Source organism: Lactuca saligna, chromosome 8 (assembly GCF_052625555.1).
Source record: "Lactuca saligna cultivar CGN05327 chromosome 8, ASM5262555v1, whole genome shotgun sequence".
NCBI classification, from domain to species: Eukaryota; Viridiplantae; Streptophyta; class Magnoliopsida; order Asterales; family Asteraceae; genus Lactuca; species Lactuca saligna.
The window spans coordinates 267,491,944-267,517,338 of NC_136424.1; the positions used below are offsets into that span (position 1 = coordinate 267,491,944).

Here is a 25,395-nt window from a genome sequence, read left to right on the forward strand (position 1 = left end):
AAAGGAACAAAAGGGAAGGAAATAAACCAGTCGTAATAAACCCCAAATCACAAACATTTGGAAAAGACGAACATATTCCATGACACCGATCAGATTCATGATATAGTCGGTGAAGAGGGCTGACGAATAGAGTTATGTAGAGGTTGCGTTCGATTTTAGATCGACAAAGTGGATATCAATTAAAGAAGGAGAACCTCTTGAAGATCAATTGGGTTGAGCCGGTAGAGGAAAGTAAATGGTAGAGAAGGACTGGAGATAGAAAGACGGTGGGGAGGAAAGCTATCTAAGTATTCAGCCGAGCGGAAACAATTTTGTAAGCATCCCATTAGATAGCAAAGGCGGTGGAAAACACATTATAGTTGTAGTTATAGTAGAAGCCGATAGATAATGATATAGAAGGCTCACCAACCATATAGATAATGACATAAAAGGAACCAAGACATAAAAGAGATGGAATTAACCATACACAAATAAACAGGGGACCATTTCCGGTAACTCCTTAGGAACTTTACTATTCCTAAGGAGTGTCATATATATATATATATATATATATATATATATATATATATATATATATATATATATATATATATATCCGAAAATAAATAAAATTAAAAAAAATAATTAAAATAAATTGATAATCTAAATAATATCTAATATATATAAAGAAATTAAATTAAAAGTAATATTCCAATAAAAAAGAATTGATCCAAAAAATAGGAATTAAAAAAATTTACTAAAAGAAATTAATATAATTCTGATAATGCAATATTTATTAGGATATAAATATTATAAATTAAAAATAATATTTATCAATAAATAATAATCCAACAAAAAAGAAATTACTCTAATAAATAAAATTAACTAAAATAAATTAATAATCAAATATAATAAACTTTATTAATATACAAATAATATATATCAAAAATAATATTTATTCATATATAATAATCCAATTAAAATATCCGATTACAATAAAATTAAAAATTAATTAAATGAAATTAATAATTTCATATAACAGTATTTATCTATATGTAAATAGTATATATTAAAAATAATATTTATTAATATTTAATAATTCAATAAAAACAAAAAGAAGATATGTTGAAATTGTTATTGTAGTTTGGTTCCAGAAATGATCATAAAAGTAAAATAGTCATTTTAAAAAATTTAACGGAAGAAGGATCAACGCCGCAACAAAACTTGTTAAAAATGATAAAATCTAAAACTTTTAAAAGATTTGGACCTTAACTACGTAAAATGAGAAACCACAATGCCCATTTTAAATGTGGAGTTAAATCTCATTAAAACTTAAAATCTCCATTGTGGATTAATGATATAAGATTAAATAGAAATGAAAGTTCAATTTCCATTAAATTTTACAATCACTAGCTTTAGATGCACATATAGTGAATGAAATATATTTGTATCAATCTACTGAATTTATATGAATTTAATAGATGATAGATTTTAATAGATAAGATTGTGGAATATAAATATAAATACGAATTCAAAATACACTAAATAGACTGAGAAAACCAAATAACCATAAATATTAATAGACTATATGAATAAGTCAACCAAAATCTTTAGTGTTACAAAATTACTCATACGAGATCCTTATCCTTAGTAAATGTCAAATTTGCCCTTTGCTGATGCTACGGCCTACGATGCTACCCATGTCCCCATTTGCTTCTGTTGGGTCTTAAGATTGAAACAAATATTTGGGAGATAGTTCAAATATCCAAGTCCCGCACACCAACCAAACCCTGTTTCACACTAAAATCCCCTTTCTCTAAAAATTTCTTTCTGCATTACAACATCCAGAATCTACTCATCACAAATTTCTCAAAGAGCCACTAACAAGTTACAACTTTGAGTAATCAGAAAATCGTGGTAATGTGAGGTGGGTAAGCAAAAAAAAAAACCTTTTTTTCATCGTTAAAAGCATCAAAGATTTCATTTTGAAATCAAGATCGTAGTAGTTTCATGCTATTTCGAATTGTTTTAAGTGGGTTTCTCGTAATTTATACTAATTACTCGATTTCATGAGTTGGTGTTTGATCCCAAGAGCAATCTTGATGAATTCTTGAAAAGCGTGATGTTTTAATGAAGCATACCATTTGCTATATTGAGCCGAATTACACCGCTTATTAAACAGGATTACTTTTCACCTCTCGTAAATCGTAATCCTCCTACCACTGTTTTTTGATAGAAACATTATGATTGATTGAAGTTCTTTTGACTTATTTCAAGTGGGTTTCTTGTAATTTATACCACTTAGTCGAGTTCATGAGTTAGCGATTTGATTCAACAACAATCTTGATGTTTATTGTAGCATTCCCATTTGCTAAAATGCGCCGGATTGAAGCCCTTATCAAACAGGAGTCCTTTTCGCCTTCTTCCACCAATTCACCTGTCTTTCTTGCTAGAAACATTATGATTATTGTAGTAATTATTTTCGTAATTTGTTGTCTGCTACACTTTCTTGTGAGATTTCTCATGAACAAGATAAGATTATATTTAAATTCTCATCATCAATCCACAAGATTTCATCAAAGTAGCGATGGCGATGCTGCTGTTTATCAAAGACAATTGCAACAGCTCTTCAAATTGCATGATTCTGGATTGGATCAATCCTCCATCGATGCTCTCCCAGTGTTCATTTACGAAGAATTAATTGGTTTAAAAGAGCCTCTTCATTGTGCTGTTTGCCTTTGTGAATTTACCAAAAAGGACAATCTGAGGCTTCTTCCTTCATGCAGCCATGCTTTCCATATTCATTGCATAGACACTTGGTTACTCTCGAATTCAACTTGCCCTTTATGTAGAGGGAACCTTTTTACACCTGGGTTTTCCGTTGTAAATCCAGTCTTTGATTTTGACTTTGACCAAGAAGAAGAAGAAGACGACGACGATCGTGAAGGGGTTTCTGGTAATTTCAATCGGGCTGAAAGGGTATATCCGGTAAGACTTGGGAAATTTAAAGGCATGAATCGTGATAAAGAAGATACGCAAGATGAGGGACAAACTAGCAATGGGAATCTTGACGAAAGGAGGTGTTACTCGATGGGATCTTATGAGTATGTTGTGGGAAACTCTGATTTACAAGTGACATTTTGTCCGATTAAGGGTAGTAATATGAGGGGTATTATTGGAAATAGTGATTTGAGAAATGAGGGTGGAGATGAAAAAGAAATTAGAAATGGGGTAAAAGGTGAGAGCTTTTCTGTTTCTAAGATTTGGCTTTGGTCCAAGAAAGGGCATCTCAACTTTCAAGATTCTTTAAATCCGCTCTCAATGTAGGCATACTCATACTAGCCAAAATGTATGAAATTTTACTTGTATTTATCTTGATTTAGTTATTCAATTGGTTTTTTATAGACTCAACCCCTAAAATATGTAAAACTTTTGAACTTAAATGTGTAATAATTCAATTGGAACCTTGTTGTATAATTTCCTAATTGCATCGTATTTCTTTGGATTAATGATTTAAGAGGATAACCATCTGTTTTCTATGTCCTCCCATAAGTTAGTAAATTGAAGTCAACTCTTTTTAAACAAAAAGAGTCCAAATCCATACCTTTAATTGTATATAGGAACGAATAATATTGCACCATGGACTACATGACAACGATGCATAAGAATTCAGTTCACATATTTTTTTTATTTTGTATTTGTGATGGATATTTGGGCACAAATAGCTCCACAATAGAATGTGAATATTCCAATTTTTGTAAACTTTTCTAAGCTTACTTCCTTATAAAAGAAATATCTTGATACAGTTATCCTCACGATGTGTTTGACAATTTGAAAATTTAGAAACGGCGTGATTTTGGGACAAATAAACCATGGAAAACAACTATGGTTGATTTTATAGTGTCAACATCTTTTTATTTATTTATTTATTTGAGTAAAGCTAACTAAAACATAATTGAGTTGGTTGGCTGACCGAATTAACATTAGATAAAATTTCACAATTAGTCCCTTTGGTTTACAGAATATCGTATTTTGAGGACTTCCTAGCAAAAAGTCACGCGATTGGTCCCTGTAGTTTGTAAAATTACATGAAAGGTCCTCCAGCCGTTAAATCTAACTTTTCAGCCGTTAGATTTTAAGGAAAAAGACTATTTTGCCCTTGTACCAATATTGCAATACACTACAAACCTCAAGGACCATTCTTGTAATTTTCTAATTTGGAAATTATATATATATATATATAATTTCAACAATTTGATAATTTTTTTTTTATCTTTTTGACATTTTGTTTTCTATTTTTATTTTATAGTTTTAGTTATTTATGGCTTTTTCTTATATTTTTATTTATTTTGAATCAAGTAAATAAACTTAAATTCGATAAACTATGTCGAAATTAATTGTTCTTTAATTTTTTTTTTATTTACGAATTGAAGCGGTAATGTTTTTTAATTTTTTAATTTTTTAATTTTTTTTTTAAATTTTATGTCGTTACTGTTCATATTTTTTTATACTCAATAATTAATATTGTTAGAAACTTTATGTCTACATTTATCTATACCATTATTTGACCTTTTGTTTTCTATTTTTGTTATAATTTTAATTATTTATTATTCTTCTATTATTTTTATTTATTTTGATTCAAGTAATGAAAAATAGAAAACAAAAAACAAAAACTCAAACACCAAATTCTAATATACTCTAAAATATTAATACATTTTACATTTTCATCTTTTTTGGTTTTTTCGTTTTTTTTTTTTTGTATTATTTTGTAAATTTTTTATGTTAATTTTTAATTATTTCCTATTTATATTTTTTCGGTTGTTTCGTTTTATTTTTCATCAACTTGATAACTTTTTTTGATCTTTTCCAAAAAGTGTAAAATGTATGAATATAGTAGAGTATATTACAATTTCGGTGTTTGAGTTTTCTTTTTTTTTTTTTTTTTTTTTTTTTTTTTAAATTTTTTTTAATTTTGGTTATTTATGGTTTTTATAACTTTTTTTTATTCTGATTCGCATAAATAAAATAGTTATATTTACAAATATAAATAAAGAAAATAAACATAACTTTTTTATTTACACATATCAAAATAAAAAAACTTATGAAAACCATAAATAACCAAAATTAATAATAAAATGCAAAAAAAATCAAAAAATTTGAAAAGTATAAAATGTATTAATATATTAGAGTGTTTTAGTACTTTGGGGTTTGACTTTTTTAACGCCCGTAGATTATGACTAATCAATTTAAGGACAATAAGCGTCAAAAATGAATTTTTGATGGAAAATTATTTTGAAGAAATAATCTTAACTAAGTTGTACTATATGTTACAATGATTCCGTACATATAAAGAACGTTGAAATCCGAGTTATAAGGGAAAATGACTCTTGAGAGTAATTAACTTTTGCGTTTGTACTCATTTGATCTCTTTCCTTTTTTTTTTTTTTTTTTTTTTTTGTATTCAATATACCATCGAACTTGTTGTTTGTGTTCACCATAACCCTTTTGACCGGCTTTTGACCTATGATAGCCGGTCAAAGGGTTATGGTGAACACAAACAACAAGTTCGATGGTATATTGAGTACAAAAAAAGGGACCAAATGAGAACAAATGCAACAGTTGGTTACCCTCCTGATTCATTTTCCCTTCATTCATTTACAGCAAATCCTACGTCATTTCCTACTGATATTAATGACTTTATGAGATTCATTTTTGCTTCTCTTCAAAACATAACCTACGAAAGGACATTATTCATATATGTACAACTTTGTAATGCACTTGAATATTTATTAGGGGAATCTTGACTAAGCAGGCGCATTTCATGACTACATTTACATTTCCAATCAAATGATTTATCGTATCATGGATTCTAGACAAGTCTATAAACGAGTGGAATCACAAGTGCTGTGATTTTTGAGTTTACTTAGCTTTAAGATCGAACTCATGGGATAAGATACAACATCAATATGTACAACATTATGGTGTCGTGTCTACAAAAGCAGCATGATATTGTACATATTGATGTTGTATCTTATCCCATGAGTTCGATCTTAAAGCTAAGTAAACTAAAAAATCACAGCACTTGTGTTTCCACTCGTTTGTAGAGTTGTCTAGAATCCATGATACGATAAATCATTTGATTGGAAATGTAAATGTAGTCTTGAAACGCGTCTGCTCAGTCAAGATTCCTCTAATAAATATTCAAGTGCATTATATAGTTGTATATGTATGAATAATGTCATTTCGTGGGTTATGTTTTGAAAAGAAGCAAGAATGAATCTCATAGTCATTAATATATCAGTACGAGATGACGTGAGATTTGCTGTAAATGAGTAAAGGAAAAATGAATCAACAGGGTAACCAACTGTTGTACTTGTTCTCATTTGGTCCATTTCCTTTTTTTGTACTCAATATACCATCGAACTTGTTGTTTGTGTTCACCATAACCCTTTTACCGGCTATCACAGGTTAAAAGTCGGTCAAAAGGGTTATGGTGAACACAAACAACAAGTTTGATGGTATATTGAATACAAAAAAAGGAAAGGGATCAAATGAGTACAAACACAAAAGTTAATTACCCTCAAGAGTCATTTTCCCTGGGTTATAATGAAGAAGTTATGACATGTCGAAGTTTCGCAACACAACCGACATGACGCTGAATGACGTAAAAAGTGAATTTACGTTATAGCGATATTTAGCCTTAACAATCTAAACGAAAGTCGTAGAATACGTTAAACCGAGAGCGTACATAAAAAGAACGCCTAAATCTGACTTCGTATGAGGAAGTTATGATATTTTGAAGTTTCGGCTTAGCAGTGTACAGCCCGAAGTTCGAATATGAGCTCGAGCGATATTTAGCCGAAACAATCTAAACAAGAATCGAAGATCTTGTTGATAGTAGTGCAACAGTAAAAAGACAAACGAAAATGGACGTAGGATGAAGAAGTTATGAATTTATAACGGAGTTTATTGTCCCGGCGTACTAAAAATAAATTCAAAATCAACCAACGGAGTCTAAACGAAAGTTGTAGAGCGTAGTCTCACCTACACGTGGATATAAAGAAGGTAAAAAATGGAGTTCGTATGAGAAAGATATGAACTTTTGAAATTTATTAAATAATTAAAAATATTAAATTTAATTATAAATTTCGATATTATCCAAAGGGGGGAGTCAGCGACCTTATCCAGGTTACGCCCAGCGTAACTAAAGATTACGCCAGCGTAATTCGGGGTGTGAGCCCCTATAAATAGATGTCGAGCGCAGCCGAGTTTTGGTGCTCCATTCTTCCCTTTCTCTCGCGTTTTTACCTTGTTTTGCATGCAAGAAATACCCCGAAGCCCCGATATCATTCCCGAGACCTGAAGCAAGTCCCGAAGCCCCGAAGATCCCAAGAAGTGAAGTTCCCGAGCTGAAGCTCTGCCAGCGAAAAGACAATTTTTGTGAAGATCTTCTAGATCTACTAAAGAATACTACTTCTACAAGCCGTAGTGCTGTCCGATCATCTTCTGATCAAGTGAGTGTATAGTTACTTTCTTCTAACACATAAATATAAAGTATTAACTATGAAATACGTGCTATGTGTTATATATTATTTGTCTATTCTATATGGGCTTGGAATTGATGTTTGTATACGAGTGTTAAATGATTTAAACTGTGTTTGTATTTATATCTACAAAATGTTGGGTAGAACATTGGTAGATGGAATAGTTGGTGACGATGCGACTTCGTGCCTATTGAGTAACCCTTGGTGACGATGCGCTTCGTGCCTATTTGATAAACCTTGGTGACGATGTGACTTCGTGCCTGTTGTGTAAACCTTGGTGACTATGAGACGTAGTGCCTATTGTATGAACCCTGGTGACTATGTGACGTAGTGCCTGTTGTATAAACCATGGTAGCAAATGGACTTTGTGCCAGTTCCTTTGGTAAATCCTTAGGAATGAATGAATGAAGGATAGTTGGTTCTTAGGGTAAACCCTTGAGAAAATAAAGGAGATATGTGGATGGGTATTTGGGTTGATTGTTTGACAATTGAATATAATAAATTTATTAATGTGGGTTGAAAACCTATATGCTCACCAGGCTCCCAAGCCTGACCCACTCAGTTTTCTTTGCATTAAAGGTAAAGGCACATGAGTATAAATTGGTGGACTTGACGAGAAATTTTGGATTATGATCAGTAGTTACAAATAACTGTTGTAAGGTCTATATTGTACTGTTTATGCTTTTGGTCTATATTAGAACATGACATCCCGATGTTTTATTATTTAATGAAAATACATTTTCTTTAATAAATGCTTTTGATAAATTCTTATCATATTTTTTTTGGAACAAATTCCGCAACCATTTTCTTTAAAAGATTTCTCTGATTTTTAAAACAAAGCATAAACAAATCGGTCTTTTGTGGGCGCGAAATTGGGGATGTCACAGCTGGTATCAAAGCATTAGTTTAAGCGAACTAGGAATTTGTAGGATTTCTAGACTTAAACTTGGAATGCTAAGCGATGATTGTGAGATGAGTGTCTACCATATTTTAAGACATGAGCACTAGTATATTTTAGGAAAGTTGCCTAAAATTCTTTTATATGCTAAATGTTATATGTTGCCATATACGATATTATTTGTTCGGATCTATGGTCTGTTGCCAACCGGATCGGGAAACCTTATGTGTTTAGGATTCTAAGTGTGCGTCTACGATATTAAAATAGCATGTAAACGTTTCAGAGTGATAAGGATGATTTGAATATCTACCATGAATAAAGATCTAAAATCACCTTATTCGGTGTATAGATAAAAAAATGGCAGGAACCAGGAGTGGAGCTGGAAACATGAACGAAGACAGGAATCAACAACCTATGGTTGAGCGAGTGGCTGTTGTAGCAACAACACTAAAACTAGTCACAATGGCTGGAGTGTGAACCATGATTCAAGCCATGATGGCTGAACAAAAGGAGGAAATGAGACAATTGTTGCTGAACAACAGGAGTGAACCCTCAATACCAGTTGAACAACCTGAGCTGAATGAGGGGCAGTCAGAAGGAGGGAACTATATTGGGTCCGTTGGTCAAGCTAACCCACCAATAGTTCTCCAAAACAACCAGGATGGAGGAAATGACGAACGTGGATGCAAGTACAAGGATTTCATGGCATCCAAACCTCCGTGTCTTTCTAGGAGCCCGATACCGGTGCAAGTCATGGACTGGATCTCCAAAATGGAGACAATGTTTGAAAGTTGCGAGTGTAGCAAAAAACAGAAGATCGATCTTGCAATTCCTTTGTTAAAATCTAGAGCATTGAGCTGGTGGAAGTTACTAGCTGGTTCAATGCCCAAGGGGGAAGCTAGCAAGATGTCTTGGGAAGAGTTCGTGGTGCAACTGGAAATGCAATACTGCTCTAAGCAGGATCTTCTGGAAATCAACAACGAGATCCAAAATCTGAAGAAGGGAAAATTGAGCGTCACTGAATACGCTACAAGCTTTACGGAGAAGATGAAGCTTATTCCATACCTAATTCCAACTGAACTTTCCAAGGTCAACAAGTTTGCCAATGGATTACCAGCGGACTTTGGTCCGATAGTCAAGCAAGCAACCACTCTGAAAGCCACCATTTGGGCAGCCAAAAATGTTGAGACCCAAATAAAAGAAACGGGTCTGGAGAGAGTTGAAGTTGGAGAGAAAAGGAAACATGAAGGATCTTCAATGATCAATAAAGAAACAAAATTCTCAAAATATGGAGGAAGAGATGAAGCTAAGTGGTGTGAGAAGTGTAAAAAGAAACACTTCGGGAAGTGTAGCGAGGAAATGACTTGCTACAAATGTGGGAAGACAGGGCATTATGCCAATAAGTGCGTATCCAACAAAAAGGTGTGCTACAGGTGTAATGAAGAAGGGCATGTTTCTAGAGACTGCCCAAGGAAAATGCACCACCATAGCCAAGGGCATTCCACATGCTCCTCGACGAAGCAGAAAACGATGGGAGGATTAAAAGATGAATACTTCATATTAATATATAAAGTATGTATCAAGAAGCATAGCCTGTTAGAGGCATAGTATAGGTTGAACTTGAACTTTTGTGTAATAGTTTCAATAAATAATATAAACCCTGGTTTTGTTATCTGATGTGTTGAATGATTATATGATTTATGTATGGTGACTTGGTTAACTGTGAGATAATACTTGGGATGGGTATGCGTAGATGTGAATGGTAGTAGAGATATATACTACCGGAAGCACATGACTCGCGCTTGGATCAGGGAAAGTCGCAAGGTTACCAAGAAGCTAGTAATTGTTTCCGTTTTATTCAAGCATGTCATTACCATTGTTTCGGTAATGACTAGTAAGATGGTTGTTATTCCGACCCTAGTAGTCATATCAAATTGAGTCCGACTACGATGAGAGGTCATCGGGATATGACCCATCAATCTGTTACAATAGATAAAGGAATGTATTTATCCTAAGAAGAAGAAGGAGTCCACAATAAGGATTTATTTTGTAACTTGAAGGTTACGATTGAAAGTCCAACATAGTATGAAGAGCAGATTAAAGATCAACCATCACGGTTATTACTTAGGATGGAGAGATAACGTATGGAGTCAGTATACAAATCCTATTTTGTTGATGATTCCAGGACGTAATCATCCTAAGGGGGAGATAATTGTAACGCCCGTAGATTAGGGCTAGTCAATTTAAGGACAATAAGCGTCAAAAATGACTTTTTGATGGAAGATTATTTTGAAGGAATAATCTTAACTAAGTTGTAGTATAGGTTACAAGGATTCCGTACATATAAAGAATGCTAAAATCCGAGTTATAACGAAGAAGTTATGATCTGTCGAAGTTTCACGACAGAACCGACACGATGCTGAATGACGTAAACAGTGAATTTATGTTAGAGCAATATTTAGCCTTAGCGATCTAAACGAAATTCATAGAATACGTTAAACCGAGAGCGTACATAAAAAGAACGCCCAAATCTGACTTTGTATGAGGAAGTTATGATTTTTCGAAGTTTCGGCTTAGTAGTGTACAACCCGAAGTTCGAATATGAGATCGAACGATATCTAGCCGAAACAATCTAAACGAGAATCGAAGATCTTGTTGATAGTAGTGCAATAGTAAAAAGACAAACGAAAACGGACGTCGGATGAAGAAGTTATGAATTTATAACGGAGTTTCTTGTCCCGGCCTACTAAAAATAAATAATAAAAATAAATTCAAAATTAGCCAACGGAATCTAAACGAATGTCGTGGAGCGTAGTCTCACCTACGCATGGATATAAAAAAATGTCGAAAACGGAATTCATATGAGAAAGATATGAATTTTTGAAGTTTATTAAATAATTAAAATATTAAATTTAATTATAAATTTCGATATTATCCAAAGTGGGGGAATCAACGACGTTATCCAGGTTACGCCCATCGTAACTAAAGATTACGACCAGCGTAATTTGGGGTTTCAGCCCCTATAAATAGATATCGAGTGCAGCCGAGTTTTGGTGCTCCATTCTCCCCATTTTCTCGCATTTTTACCTCGTTTTGCATGCAAGAAATACCCCGAAGTCCCGGTATCATTCCCGAGACCCGAAGCAAGTCCTAAAGCCCCGAAGATCCCAAGAAGTGAAATTTCCGAGTAGAAGCTCTGCCCGCGAGAAGCCAATTTTTGTGAAGATCTTCTAAATCTACTGAAGAATACTATTTCTACAAGCCGTAGTGTTGTCCGATCATCTTCTGAGCAAGTGAGTGTATAGTTACTTTCTTCTAGCACATAAATATAAAGTATTATCACACCCCAAAACCGAGAACGACGGAAATATTCTGGGGCGGAGGACGTCATGTAATGTATCACAACAATGTAAAGTAGTAACAAGCAACAACATCATCCATTGCATCAATAATATAATTTTAAATACATGTGTGTTCTTTCATAGTATAAAACAACGTAATGAATGTTCAAAATAAAAGACGAGTCTTGACTGCTCCGTCTTCACAAAACCTGGTCGTTGTACCTATCTCTTTGTGACCTTAGAATACAAGTTATTTTGAAAGCGAGTATCAACAATAAAGCTGGTGAATTCATAAGTATTAATGTGTCTTTGATGTGTAAAACTATAAAGAAAGACTTATAAATGTTTGAAGAAAAGTTTGTATCAATGAACATGTTTGTAAGTAATTATAAGCATTTGACAACCTTAGAAAATCTCATATTTTCTACTAGTATAAAAGTAGACTTCTACCAAGACCCAACTGTTTTGAAAGTATCCTTGTACCAAGACCTGACTGTTTTGAAAGTAGCCTTCTACCAAGACCTGATTGTTTTGAAAGTAGTCTTCTACTAAGACCCGACTGTTTTGAAAGTAGCCTTCTACCAAGACCCGACTTTTTTGTAAGTAAGCATCACTGTAAATGTGACGGGTTTTCCCTGTTTAACTATTATTATAAAACTATAGTCTACCTCATCGTTTATGCGTATGAGTCACAATATAAAGGTAATAAGGAAAATAGTCTATCTATATCAAATATATCCTACCTCGTCGTTCATGTGAATGTGTCACAAAGTAAATAAAGGAAAATAATATAATAACTAAAATTGTATCCTTTTGTACTAGGATATTCACGGAGTGGAAACTCGCCGAACAGTAGAAGCGTAGACACCCGTCGATGAGCATTTTCCCTACTGTAGCTAATAGCCTTGGGTGTGGAATGGTAAGTCTCGAAATGTTTGTAATAGATTCTATGTAATAGTATCCATTAAACATATTAATGTAAACATATTGATGTAAACGTATTCACGTAAGCGTATCTCTGTAATGTATCTATGTAAACATCTGTATGTAAACGTATTCATGTAAACGTATGTAATCGTATCTATTCATATAGTATATAATGTATTAGTATAGACTCATGAATGAACTGAATCTAGTGTGATTCCTTGTACTTGGCATAGTAAGTAGTATCTCCTAACTATATCTATTATAGTTACTATTAATGTACGTGTATAGCCGAAAGTATGCCTTTTCTACCCAAAGGTACTTAACTGACTGATGGAGCTTTTATGTCTATATATGTATACATGATATATAACTAATATTTAGACGACATTTGGATGAATAACCAGTGCTCTAAGGCCACATCCCAACGAGGAAAAGGAAATAAAGCGAGCTAGCCATCCTGAGTCCTTTAAACATTACTTATATAACTATACATATATAGGCATACATTTGACAATATATAAGTATAAAAGAAGTTTTGTAAAACCTTTGAAAGATTTAATAACTAAGAAAATAATGACTTGATGTCAGTTTATAAAACGATTTGAAAGTAGTTTTTTTGATAAGATAGTTTGATAAAGAGTTTTAAGCATGTAAAAATGTTTGAGAAAGTCATTTGAAGTGATATGTTTGGTAAAACAGTTAAACGTATAGTAAATCCATTTGTATGCTAGTTATTAATCACATGTGATTGATATAATAACTAACATGATTCAACTTGTATTCCCCCCATAAAGCATTTATAAACATTTAAAAAACATTTAAAAGGTTAATTAAGGGGTATGAACTCACCTGCAGTGAGTGGATCGAATGGAAGTGTCGGATAAGTGCTTGGTGTCAAGTGAAGACTTAAACACAAACAATGATCCTAAAAACATATAAAAACATATGTATATATACAATTAGTGATTATAACACTAATTAGACAATTATAAACATTCTAAGACGTGGAAAACACTTTGGTCAAAGTGTTAGGAGGCCATTGGGTTGCAACAAAGGAGTGCAAAGCATTGTAAGTGAGTTTATGGTCCATAAACCATACTTATTGGAGTTTACGGCCCAGGGGAGTTTACTCCTGGCCGTAAACTCTCAAATGGGTCTCCAATTGAGGCTTAAAGCTATTATGTATTAAGTGGTTAAGTGTTCCAAGGCTTAAACAAAAGGCTAGGTGAGTTTAAGGTCCAAGAATGACCTTATCTTGAGTTTACGGCCTGGGGACCACTTCCCCATGAGTTTACGGCCGTAAACTCATGGTATGAAGTACCATTTCGTTTCTTGAAGTCCCTAGTTCAATGGTGTATGATTCTATACTAAGTTCCAAGGCTTGGTAAGGTGTTAGGGTGCCATTTGCACCACTTATAGGGGTTTACGGCCCAAGAACATGTCTTAGCCGTAAACTCCTTTGATCTAGTGTTCCTTTGTGTTTTCTAAGGCCTAAACATGTTAAACCTAGTGTACAACGAGTTAGAATGAAAGTACTTACGATCTAGGAGCTTGAATGGTCAGTTTTGGCCAAGAACACTACTCTGTGTTCTTGGTGAAACTTGAAGATCTACACAAACGGAATGATTTCACGGATGAAATCATTCAAGATCACTAGTTCATGTAAGATATCAACTAGTTAGGACAAGGAACTTACGAGATTTGAAGATCGGGGATGAAGATCTGGATGATACTTGAGAGGATTTCAGCCAATGGAAAAAAAGGATGAAACAAATGGCTAAAACTTGACCATATATGGGGGGGGGGGGAGTTTGTTGGATTAGTGTCTAAGTCCATCAAAGTCCATAACTATTTTGGTATGTACTTGACCCGATTATGAGCATGGTCCCTTTGGATTGCCTTCACCATAGCAATATGTTGGATGAATTAAGGAGAGAAAGGTTTAATTATGATTTATTAATATATTATAAGAATTATATATTAAAGGAGAAATCATATTGTTTAATTAATATTAGTCAATAATTAATTAAGAATTAATTTGGTGGCTAAAAGAGATTAATTAAACTTAGGGGACTAGAGTTGTAATTATAAGATAATTATAATTGGGCTATGGATCACCTAATAATATATAGGTTCGACGAATTCTATGGAAAGCCCATTAGAAATCATCCAAGGGATATGTTAAAGGAGTCCATGGGCTGCTTAGGGCTTAAACAACCAGATTAGGGTTTCCTAGTTGTAAACCCTAATAACCTACATGTATATAAAGGACCCTTAAGCCCCAAAAACGTGGACATGAGTTCCTTTAGGGTTTCTAGATGTTTTGGGTAGCCTCCTCTCTTCTCCTCTTGATCTAAGTTGCTTAGTGGTGTTTGTGACTCCATTGGAGGTGCAATAATTGAGGCACTAAGCTTTTGAAGCCAATCAAAGCAAGGAATTGATTGTTATTACAATATAACAATCAAAGGTAATTAATAAACCCTTATTTCAAATCTTATATGATAGATCTAGGGTTCATAGCTTTAGATATTCAATTGCCTGTTCATTAGACAAACTAGATCCAAAAGCTATTAGGGTTTGCATGTACACCATAGCAATGATGTTTTGCTCAAAAACCATCAATGGTATCATAGCCTAGGGTTGTTTGTTGATGTATTTGATGCTATAATTGATTATTGATGCTTAAAATCGAAATTTTTTGGTTTCTGGGGGCTGGACTCGCCAAGTCCACTGTGAACTCGACGAGTCCAGTGTTGACTCGACGAGTCTGAGTCATAAAATGCTGTTTTTGCCGGATTTTGACCTGTTTTGGCTGTGGATAATTACCTAAAACGTTTTTAATTCATAAAATCCGATTTTTATTGTTTATGGGTGAATATCCTTACCAAAATAGGGTATAATTACCATTTAATCAACTATTTGTTACCTTATAAGATAATGTTTAATTATTTGAGTTATTTGATGAATTATCTTGCAAGATATTTGACTAGGTCAAAATTAAATAATTGCCTTATTTGAATTTTGTGATCTAGAATGTTCTTAATAAAGTTTGGAAAAGTTTCAAATTAACCCTTTAGGTTTCATAATTTAAATTTGAGCTTAATAGTTTTAGTTTTGAAATTTAAATAGTTGAACCATAATGTTTTGAAATGTTCAAAACTTGCCCTCAAGTTTTGGAATTTAAAATTTAATTAAAAAGTTTAATTTTGTAATGTTAAATTCTAAAACCTTAGTACTTTGAAAAGTTCAAATTACACCCTTATGTTTTTATTAATTAATTAAATTGTATAATTAAAAGAGATTTAATAAAACATAAAGTTTGGTTTACATTTAATTAAATTAAAAGTATAATTTATTAAATTAGACCACCTAGTATTTTAAAAGTGTAAAATACACCCTATGCTATATGTAACATTAAAAGTCTAATATTATATATGTATGAGTAAACATTCAATCTTACTGTTAGTAGGACTCATTCACGAAGCTGGTCTATAAGGGGTGTTTAAAGAAATTGCCTATAAAATGGCGATTGAATGGGTATCCACTCTTACCCACCGCACTCTTGACTAGTGGAGGGTCGTTAACCAAATGGGTAGGATAGGACAGAAACCTTCCATTATAAGTATAATGAAGTACAAAGTAACTAAATGCTTATACAAATTCCCGAATCATAGTTACTTTAGGCAAAATGTGAAATTGTATGCTAACCCATGGAATTACACTTCATATCCTTGTCAAACGTTAGTGGAGCGTGTGTGGTTAACCGGCACACTAATTTGGGGATGACAATGGTGACGAAGGGTGGCTCGATGCTTATCATAGATCAATAGAGCGTGTGTGGCTAACCGGCACATTGATTAGGTGATAGTAGCGTTGGATGCACCACATGATTCGTATGGTTATTCACACCTTGTTTGTGATCCTAGACATCCCAGTCACAAATGGTAGGGCATAATCAAGATTTAAACATGCCATTGAAAAGTTCAATGAATCTCAAAAGATCTAGGAGTTTCAATTCATTTAAAACTTAAACTTCCTTTTCGTTTTTCGTGGTGGAAATTGGTAAATCGTCAATTACCTACCTTCAAATATTCTGCAACTAGATTACGACATCCCTCTTCTAGGTTGTAGAGTATTGTGTTGGATCCTAGCCTTGATGTTTCATTTTGGGAGTTACATCAAGGATTCTAATCAACTTAACTTGAATTTTCTCCCATTTTGTAGATGTACGAATCTTACAATGGTCTTTCCAAATCCTTTGGAACAAGCTTTTCAAATGAAGATGATGTTCCGAGATACGATCAAGGAAATGAGAGTCATGCTTCACTTCCTCCACCTCCTCCAAGTGTTCTCCTTGACCCACATGTTTAAAGGCTTGAAAAGTTCAAGCTCACTCAAGCCTTTTTGGCAAGTAAACACGAAGATGGAAAACCTGTGTGTGCACACGTCTTAGAGATGAAGTCACACATTGACAGGTTAAGGATGTTGGGTGTCGATATCTCAGAAATGTTGGCTGTTGACTGGGTTCTTCAGTCACTTCCGGATTCGTATAGTGATTTCGTAAGAGAGTATTATACGATGGTTCACGACGTGACCCTCATTGATCTCACCTATTTGCTTATAGCTACTGAATCAACAATGATTTGGTGTGCTAATCAAGCAAATTTGTCTGGCGAATCAAACTCCCAAACTTGAATGGGCGTTGGCAACATTGGAAATATAGAAAGGACTAAGCATGAGATTGTCCCATGTGATGTGCCAAAGGAGTCCATTTGCTTTTATTTCCAAGAGAAAGGTCATTGGAGACGAAGCTGTCCTGTTTACCTAAGAGATCTAAGAGATGGGAGAGTCAAGATGTATGGCTCTACTTCAGCTAAAATCCATTAACTAACTCTATAAGTTCCTATTTTTTTTTATTCTTAATACTTGATGTGATAAGATTACATTTTGATGTTTTGTAGGATCGAAGAAAAGAAAGGAAGCTTAATGAAGAAGAGTGCTGAATCTGATCACGAAGAAATGGATTTCGATCGCATGGATTCAAAGATCGGATTTTTGAGCTGCTACTTTAGAGTTAGGGTAGATTGCTAAGAAATATGTAATAGCATAGTTTTTCAGTTGAATTGCGTTGTAAGGACAAGTTTTTTCCGCAATAAAATAAAAATTGATTTTATCTTATTTATTTATCCTTGTAATGGCATGTATGAAAAATTGATGTTTGAAGGTTTATATTATTAGCAATAATGGATTTGATTCTTAATTATGTTATTTGTGGAAATGTCGAAAATTTACCAAATACGGAGAGTTTCTCATCGCCCAAGTTTCAATTGGACAGAAACTTGGAATCATACAACTTGGTTGCGTGATGAATGAGAAATTTCATATTTGGAAATTAGACTAATTCTTTGACAAAGTGTCAAGTGAAGGACTAGGAAATCAAGTACACTAGGTTTTGTGTTGATTTCGTCCACCACAAGAGTGATAAAAATTATTCGCCATGATTTACTAAAGTTTAGTAAATATGATTATACTTATAAGAATAAGTGTAATTCTGAGTTAATTGAAAGAGTTTCAATGAATAGCAGAACGAATAAAGAAGAATCAAGTGGGCAGAAAGATAAATGTTTCTCTATTCTAAGAAGAAGGGAGAGTACCTTTTATTGTGTTTTATGATAGGTCTTAATGATTAAGAATCATGTCTCAATTTATCCTCTAAGTGAGTCTTAGTGCAATTGCATGTCTAAGAAAAGGAATCAAGAATTGTAGAAATGGTTAAAATAAAAAAAGTCAATTATACTTCGTTCCAATATCAAGTCTTAGAGTCAAGATTGTGACTTGAGTGAAAAAGTCTTAAGTAGGTTTGTAACACTTATCAAATGTTGAATAAAAAAAGTTCTTATTCTTGTACATTTGAAATTGGTAAGTTGTGATGTCTTGGATAAGACAAAGACCAACTAGAACCAATTTGTGAAGTGTTTTTGTCTTGATAATAACTGCACTAACTCTTGAATATTTGATTTTCAAGAAATGTTTCTTGACAAAGAGAATCATATATGTCAAGAAGTCAATGGGAATTTTAATGATCTTGAAAAAGGTTTCAAGAAAAAAATCAAGAATAAACGTTATTGATCATCACTAGTGCACGACTTGAGGTTTACAATTTATCATGTTGACATTATTTTTCATTCTGTTCCATTCCAATTGAGTTAATTATGCATGTGAGTTCTATGAGTTCTCATTTGAATGCATAAAGAAAAAGAACCTTGATCGATGGAAAGCACATTGATAAGTTGCTAAACTACTTAGAAGACATGGTGGGCACTTGTGTTACCATAAGGCTAGAAATCAAGAAAGTTCAGTCCATATGAGTTTGAATTTGTTCCAAACTTAGTTTTGGAAAATTCACATGGATAGGAACTCATACACCATTAAAATCCAAGTGTCACAAGATTCCCTCTGTAGCACCTGGTTCCTGGTACGTGAGTTTTGCCCAAGTACTTTGTGTTTTTGGCCGTGAACTCGGTGAGTCGGAGGCCCGACTTGCCGAGTAGAGACGAGACTTTGGGGCGCGGTTAAGATGGAGACTCGACGAGTCCATATTATGGACTCAGCGAGTCTGCGCTGTTTGATAAAACCCTAAATTCCAAGGGTTTGCACCCTATTTAAACAACCATTTGCGCCCCAACTCCGCCCCATTCACCCCCAGAAGCTCTCCATACGTTCTAGCTCTTGTTCTTGTGAGTTTGAGGCTTTTTAGTGTGTGTTCTTGAAGATTTTGAGAAGGAAGTGGAGTAGATCAAGAGGAAGGGAAGGAAGCCAAGCATCTTAGTGTTCTCTCAGTGATTTCTTTGAGGTAAAACTCGTTTTCCCCTATCTCTATGCTTATAACTCCATTAAAGTCTTCCTTGAGCCATTCCCCAAGCTTGTATGTGCATCATATTTCGTAATAAGTTGATTGGCCTCTAGATCTAGGCATGGTTAAGCTCCAGGAGCTCAGATCTACTACCTTTATGGACCCATATTGCATGAAGACCTTAGATCTACTCTTTTGGTGCATTTTGAACCCTAAAACCCTCATGGATGAATATCTACACGTAATGTTGGAAACTTTATGTTTTAATCATGCTCTAGGAACCCAGATGTATGTATGGAATGGACTAGATTCGAGCAAAATCGCGTATATGGCTCTTGCATGAAGCAGACTCGGCGAGTTACTCATCTGACTCAGCGAGTCTAGTCGCGAGTCTCCGAGATTGTCCCTTTTTAGCTGTGTCAAGTTGTGTAGTGATTCCAGGGTGGACTCGGTGAGTTGGAAGCCAAAAATCACCCATAATGGAACTCGACGAGTCGATGGCCAGACTCGGCGAGTTCAAGGCAATCTCCTTAGATCAAGAACAGACTCGGCGAGTTGTTCATACAACTCGGCGAGTCACAGTATAAATTGTTCATCGGATGAAGATGAATTCGGCAAGTTGTTCATACAACTCGTCGAGTAGGATGAAGGACTTGAACATCAGTTTGGAAGGAGAACTCGTCGAGTCAACGCCTAACTCGATGAGTAGAAACAGAATCCAGGTCAGTCATTTGGACATGGACTCGGCGAGTTGGCGAGCCAACTCGGCGAGTCGGGGAAACTGAAAGTTGACTCTGGCTTTGACTTAGGGCATGATCAGGGGGTAAAATGGTCATTTTACCCAAAGGACAGTTAGCATTTTCTAACTAAGTGTTTGGTGGGAATTACAGCCGGAGGATTTCCGGAGCAGCAGCAACAGCAAACAGACTATTCCCACACAGATCATCAGTTACTCCGAGGTGAGTTGCCTTCCAGTAGCGCTGGGTCAAAGGCCACAATGCCAGCCCACCAGTAGGAGATGTATGATAGATGATTGTCTTTGTGATATGAACTAGGTTTTCTCCTACATGATATGTTATATGCTAGCATGATATGTTGTAGGTGATAGTAGTAGAGTTTGGTTGTTAGGACCGAAGGGTAGTCAGACACCCCATATATGTCTGATATTATGTTTGTGTTATGATATATGTGATGGTAATAGTAGGGGGTGAAATAGTCCCCGAGGTTCGGTCGGTAGGACCGAAGGGTAGTCAGCACCCCAGAATAGCTCGACATGGGTAGGTCAGCGCCCCAGAATGGCTTGACACGGGTAGGACGGCTCCCCAGAATGGCCGCACGGGTAGTCGGCACCACAGAATGGCCGTACCGGGTAGTCAGGCACCCCCATAATAGCCTGACAGTATGTATGTTATGTATTGTATGGTATGTGGTACGATAGGGGAACTCACTAAGCTTTGTGCTTACAGTTTACAGTTTTGGTTTCAGGTACCTCTTCAGCGAAGGGGAAGGAGCTGGCACGGTAGCGCCACATCATGCACACACACTGGTTTCCGCATCTATTAGATTTCTCTGGGATTTATACTCTGATATTTCGATTGGTTGTATGATTTGGGTTTTAGACATGGTTTATGTTGTGATGTAGTTTGATCAAACAATGTTTTTAATTATTAACGTTTTCTAAAGTAATGTTTTAAAAAAACGAAATTTTTGGACGTGAAAATTGGGTCGTTACAGGTTGGTATCAGAGCCCTGGTTTGAGGGATTCGGACACACCTTCGGGGGTGTTTGAACTCAAATCGAGGAGATTAAAAGATTTTGGAAAGAGAAAATGTTTTCTAAAAGGCTAAGTAGAAGGGTTTTAAGAAAGAACAAAGTGTGTGATGTGCGCAACCGGGCGAGCTGAAGTAAGTATTCCCCAATGTACACATACAAGTTTATTTATGTTTATCGGTTTCTGTAGTACAGCATGCTACAATAGGACTAAGGATTTAGGAGTGATGCCTTATGTGCCTGCTTTATGTGCTTCAGTATATGGAAGAGTTGCATGCTAGAATTGAGTAGACAGCAGTAGGGTAGCATGTTTAGGTTATTCCTGATAGTACGAGTTTAGCTTTGTATGCTAGTTCAGTTCTCTCTACATGATAGAGTTGCTTGAGATTGTTTCCCTTATGTCCGAATGTTGTTTGCTTTGTGCTATGTGGGCTTTGAAGTGATGGGAGTGAACTGTTAGGTGAATACGTTAAAGTCACATGTGATCAGGGTTGAATAATCTCAGAGTGTCGGATTTGACTCTATTGCATAGCTCTTGTTTGAGTCCTAACTGTGGTAGAGATGAGTCCCTTACTCGAAGGATTATCCAAGCCTCATTACATGTGATTATATCCAGGTAACAGTTAATTGGCATCACCAAGAGGCCTGCAGCAGCTGAGGAATGGATAGAGTAGAGTCAGAGATTTCCCTAAGGCAAGCCTAGGATGAGTATAGCAGTGTTCAACCATAGTAAAAGGAATCTGGTGGAGTCGAGGCAGTCCTTGATGAAGGTACGGATAGATGTGGAAGGTAGTATGGGCCCGTACTACTAGAAGCAGAGGATCCGTACCCGAACCAAGAGAGGCCAAGATGAGACCAGGGAACTTGTGGTAGATGTGATCCCTCAAGAAGTAGTAGTATCACTAACAGTTATTATTTCTATATTGCAGAATGGTGGTACTACGATTGAGGCCAGCAGTGGGCAGTTCAGGTTCGGGATCGGGTTCCGAGCTGGTAGACGAGGGGCTACATGAGTTCATCATGTCTGAGATTACCAGAGGCATCCTTGAGTCGACCCCTATTATCTTCGGGTCGATCAAGGAAGGGATCATCGAGTTGATGGAGGATCGCCTCAGGGCATTCAGGAACGACATGGCATCTGGCCAGTTGGGATCTCGCACGCTGTCCTTTAAGGACTTCAGGGGCAGTGGTGTGCCGGATTTCCATGGGGTGAAGGACCCCATTGTTGCCAGGCGATGGATTGCAGACATAGAGTCTGCACAGTTGACTAGCTTCTGCCCCGAGGAGTCGAAGGTGAGGTATGCAGCAGGGTGTTTACAAGATCGAACTCGAGATTGGTGGGAGTCAGTGGGTGACTCTTTGGGAGCCTCAGCTATCGAGGCTATGACTTGGTCGGACTTTGTGACCAGGTTCAGGGCAGAGTTTGCATCGGCTGTCGAGCTTCAGCAGCTGGCCAGGGAGTTTTTGGACATGAGGCAGACGACGGAGACCGTGACGGAGATTACCGCCAAGTTCCGGGAGAGGGCGCTGTTGGTGCCCCAGTATGCGGGCGATGAGGACATGAGGAGGACCCGCTACCATGACATGCTCCGGGCTGATATCCGGGAGCACGTTAGTTTTTCAGCCTGTCCCACCCTGGACTCCATGATTGCCAGGGCGAGGGAGAGGGATATAGATTTGGAGCATATCCGGAAACGGAAGTCAGAGAGGGACAGACAGGAGGGGCTTCGGGGAAGAAGCCCAATGGATCAGATGGTAGTCCGAAAGGCCAGTCAGGACTGAGCCGCTGCAGGAAATGCAGCAGGCCGCACGAGGGGGCGTGCAGGATGGGATCATCAGGTTGCTACAAGTGCAACAAGACTGGCACTATAGCAGGGATTGCACTGCTCCGACAATAGTTATTCAGACATTGGAGTTGTTGCGTTTCCACTGCAACCAGAGAGGCCACAAGAAAGCCAATTGTCCCAGTTGACAGCTTCAGCGCCCGTGAAGGCACCAGCTCCAGCGACCCTGCGGATCATAGATAGCCGGTAGGGCAAGGCAGTGGCTCCAGTGATGAGGAGCCGGGCATTTCAGCTGACCACCGAGGAGGCACGCGCAACACCCGATGTGGTGACGGGTATGATTCTTTCCCTCTCGTTTATTTATATGATGTTATGATATTGATATGTGCTCGGTATATGTATATGTGTTAGGATCGTTCCATGTGAACGGTACCCCAGTTCAGGTGTTGTTCGACTTGGGTGCATCCCGATCGTTTGTGTCCCTTGCGCTTAGCAAGAAGTTTCCTGAGTCTTCGGGCATGTTGGATTGCCCTTTGGAGGTAGAAATTGCTGATGATCGATCGGTGCGAGCAACGATGGTGTTTCGGGACTATGTATTGCGATTTGTTCGAGGAGCGCTACTTGGTAGATTTGGTTCCCATTCCGTTGCGTGGGAACAAGGTTATTATAAGCATGGATTGGTTGAGCCCTAATGGGGCAGTGATAGATTGCGCACAACAGCTAGTGCGAGTCCGGACCCCAGGTGGGGGAGAGTTAGTGATTCATGGCGAGAGGCTACAGTGTGGACCCTCAGTTTGTTCAGCAGCGAGGGCTAGACGATACCTTCAGCAGGGATGCGCAGGTTATGTTGTGTACGTGATGGATACCCGGGAGGCGGGTAAGGAAACAGTGAGCGAGGTTCCAGTGGTGTGAGATTTCGCAAATGTTCTCCCAGAGGAGCTTCCTAGGATACCTCCGGAGCAACAGGTGGATTTCAGGATTGACCTCGTTCATGGTGCGGCTCTGATAGCCAGGGCACCATACCGGCTGGTTCCTCCTGAGACGCAGGAGTTGTCTACGCAGCTGCAGGAGCTGCTAGACAAGGGATTCATTAGACCGAGCAGTTCACCCTGGGGAGCCCCGATTCTGTTTGTGAAGAAGAAGGACGGGTCGCACCAGATGTGTATAGATTACCGGGAGTTGAACAAGGTAATGGTGAAGAACCGTTACCCACTCCCGAGGATTGATGATCTCTTTGACCAGCTTTAGGGAGCATCTTGGTTCTCCAAGATTGATTTGCGTTCGGGTTATCATCAGATGAGGGTTAGGGAGGAGGATACGCAGAAGACCGCGTTTCGGATGCACTATGGCCACTATGAGTTCGTGGTGATGCCGTTTGGGCTCACCAATGCTCCTGCCGCGTTCATGGACCTCATGAACTGCGTATGCATACCGATGCTGGATCGGTCTGTGATAGTCTTTATCGATGACATCTTGGTTTATTCCAAGATGCAGGAGGAGCATGAGGAGCATCTGAGAGAGGTTTTGGAGACCCTGAGGGAGAGCTTGTATGCCAAGTTCTCCAAGTGTGAGTTTTGGTTGCGCGAGGTGCAATTTTCGCGGACACCTTGTCAACCAGAACGGGATTCTGGTCGATCCGGCCAAGGTCGAGGCCGTGATGATATGGGAGGTTCTGAAGTCTCCATCTGAGATTCGGAGTTTCCTAGGATTGGCAGGCTATTCTCGGAGGTTCATTCAGGATTTCTCCAAGATAGCCGTACCCCTGACACGGCTGACGAAGAAAGCCGTAGTCTTTTGGTGGGGACTCGAGCAACAGGCAGCATTTGAGACACTGGGACAGAGATTGTGAGAGGAGCTGATCTTAGCCTTGCCAGAGGGCGTAGAGGATTTTATGGTTTATTGTGACACATCTATTTTAGGGTTGGGCGCGGTACTGATGTAGAGGGGGCATGTCATTGCCTACGCTTCGAGGCAGCTCAAGCCTCAAGAGGGGAACTACCCGACGCATGATTTGGAGTTGAGGGCGGTGGTTTTCACTCTCAAGATTTGGCGGCATTACCTCTACGAGGTTCGGTGTACCATTTACAGGGACCACAAGAGTTTGAGGTACCTCATGGATCAGCCGAATCTGAACATGAGGCAGCGTCAGTGGTTGGACGTGGTGAAGGATTATGATTGTGAGATCCTTTACCACCCGGGAAAGGCCAACGTGGTGGCCATTGTGCTTAACCGCAAGGCGGCGCCGATCAGGGATATTTGCTTGAGGATGACTGTCGTGACTCCCCTGTTGGAGCAGATT

General features: G+C 37.1%; 1 pseudogene across 2 annotated transcripts; it reads left to right on the top strand.

Moving 5' to 3' along the window:
- The first annotated feature begins 1,695 nt into the window (after window positions 1-1,695).
- On the top strand, window positions 1,696-3,456 carry LOC145012332 (RING-H2 finger protein ATL46 pseudogene; annotated as a pseudogene). 2 transcript variants are annotated; one of them, XR_013664448.1, is made up of 2 exons: window positions 1,696-1,910; window positions 2,339-3,456. The product of XR_013664448.1 is annotated as an RING-H2 finger protein ATL46 pseudogene, transcript variant X2 (transcript). The 2 variants fall into 2 exon arrangements; XR_013664447.1 differs by having other exon boundaries at window positions 1,697-1,906.
- The last annotated feature ends 21,939 nt before the right edge of the window (window positions 3,457-25,395 follow it).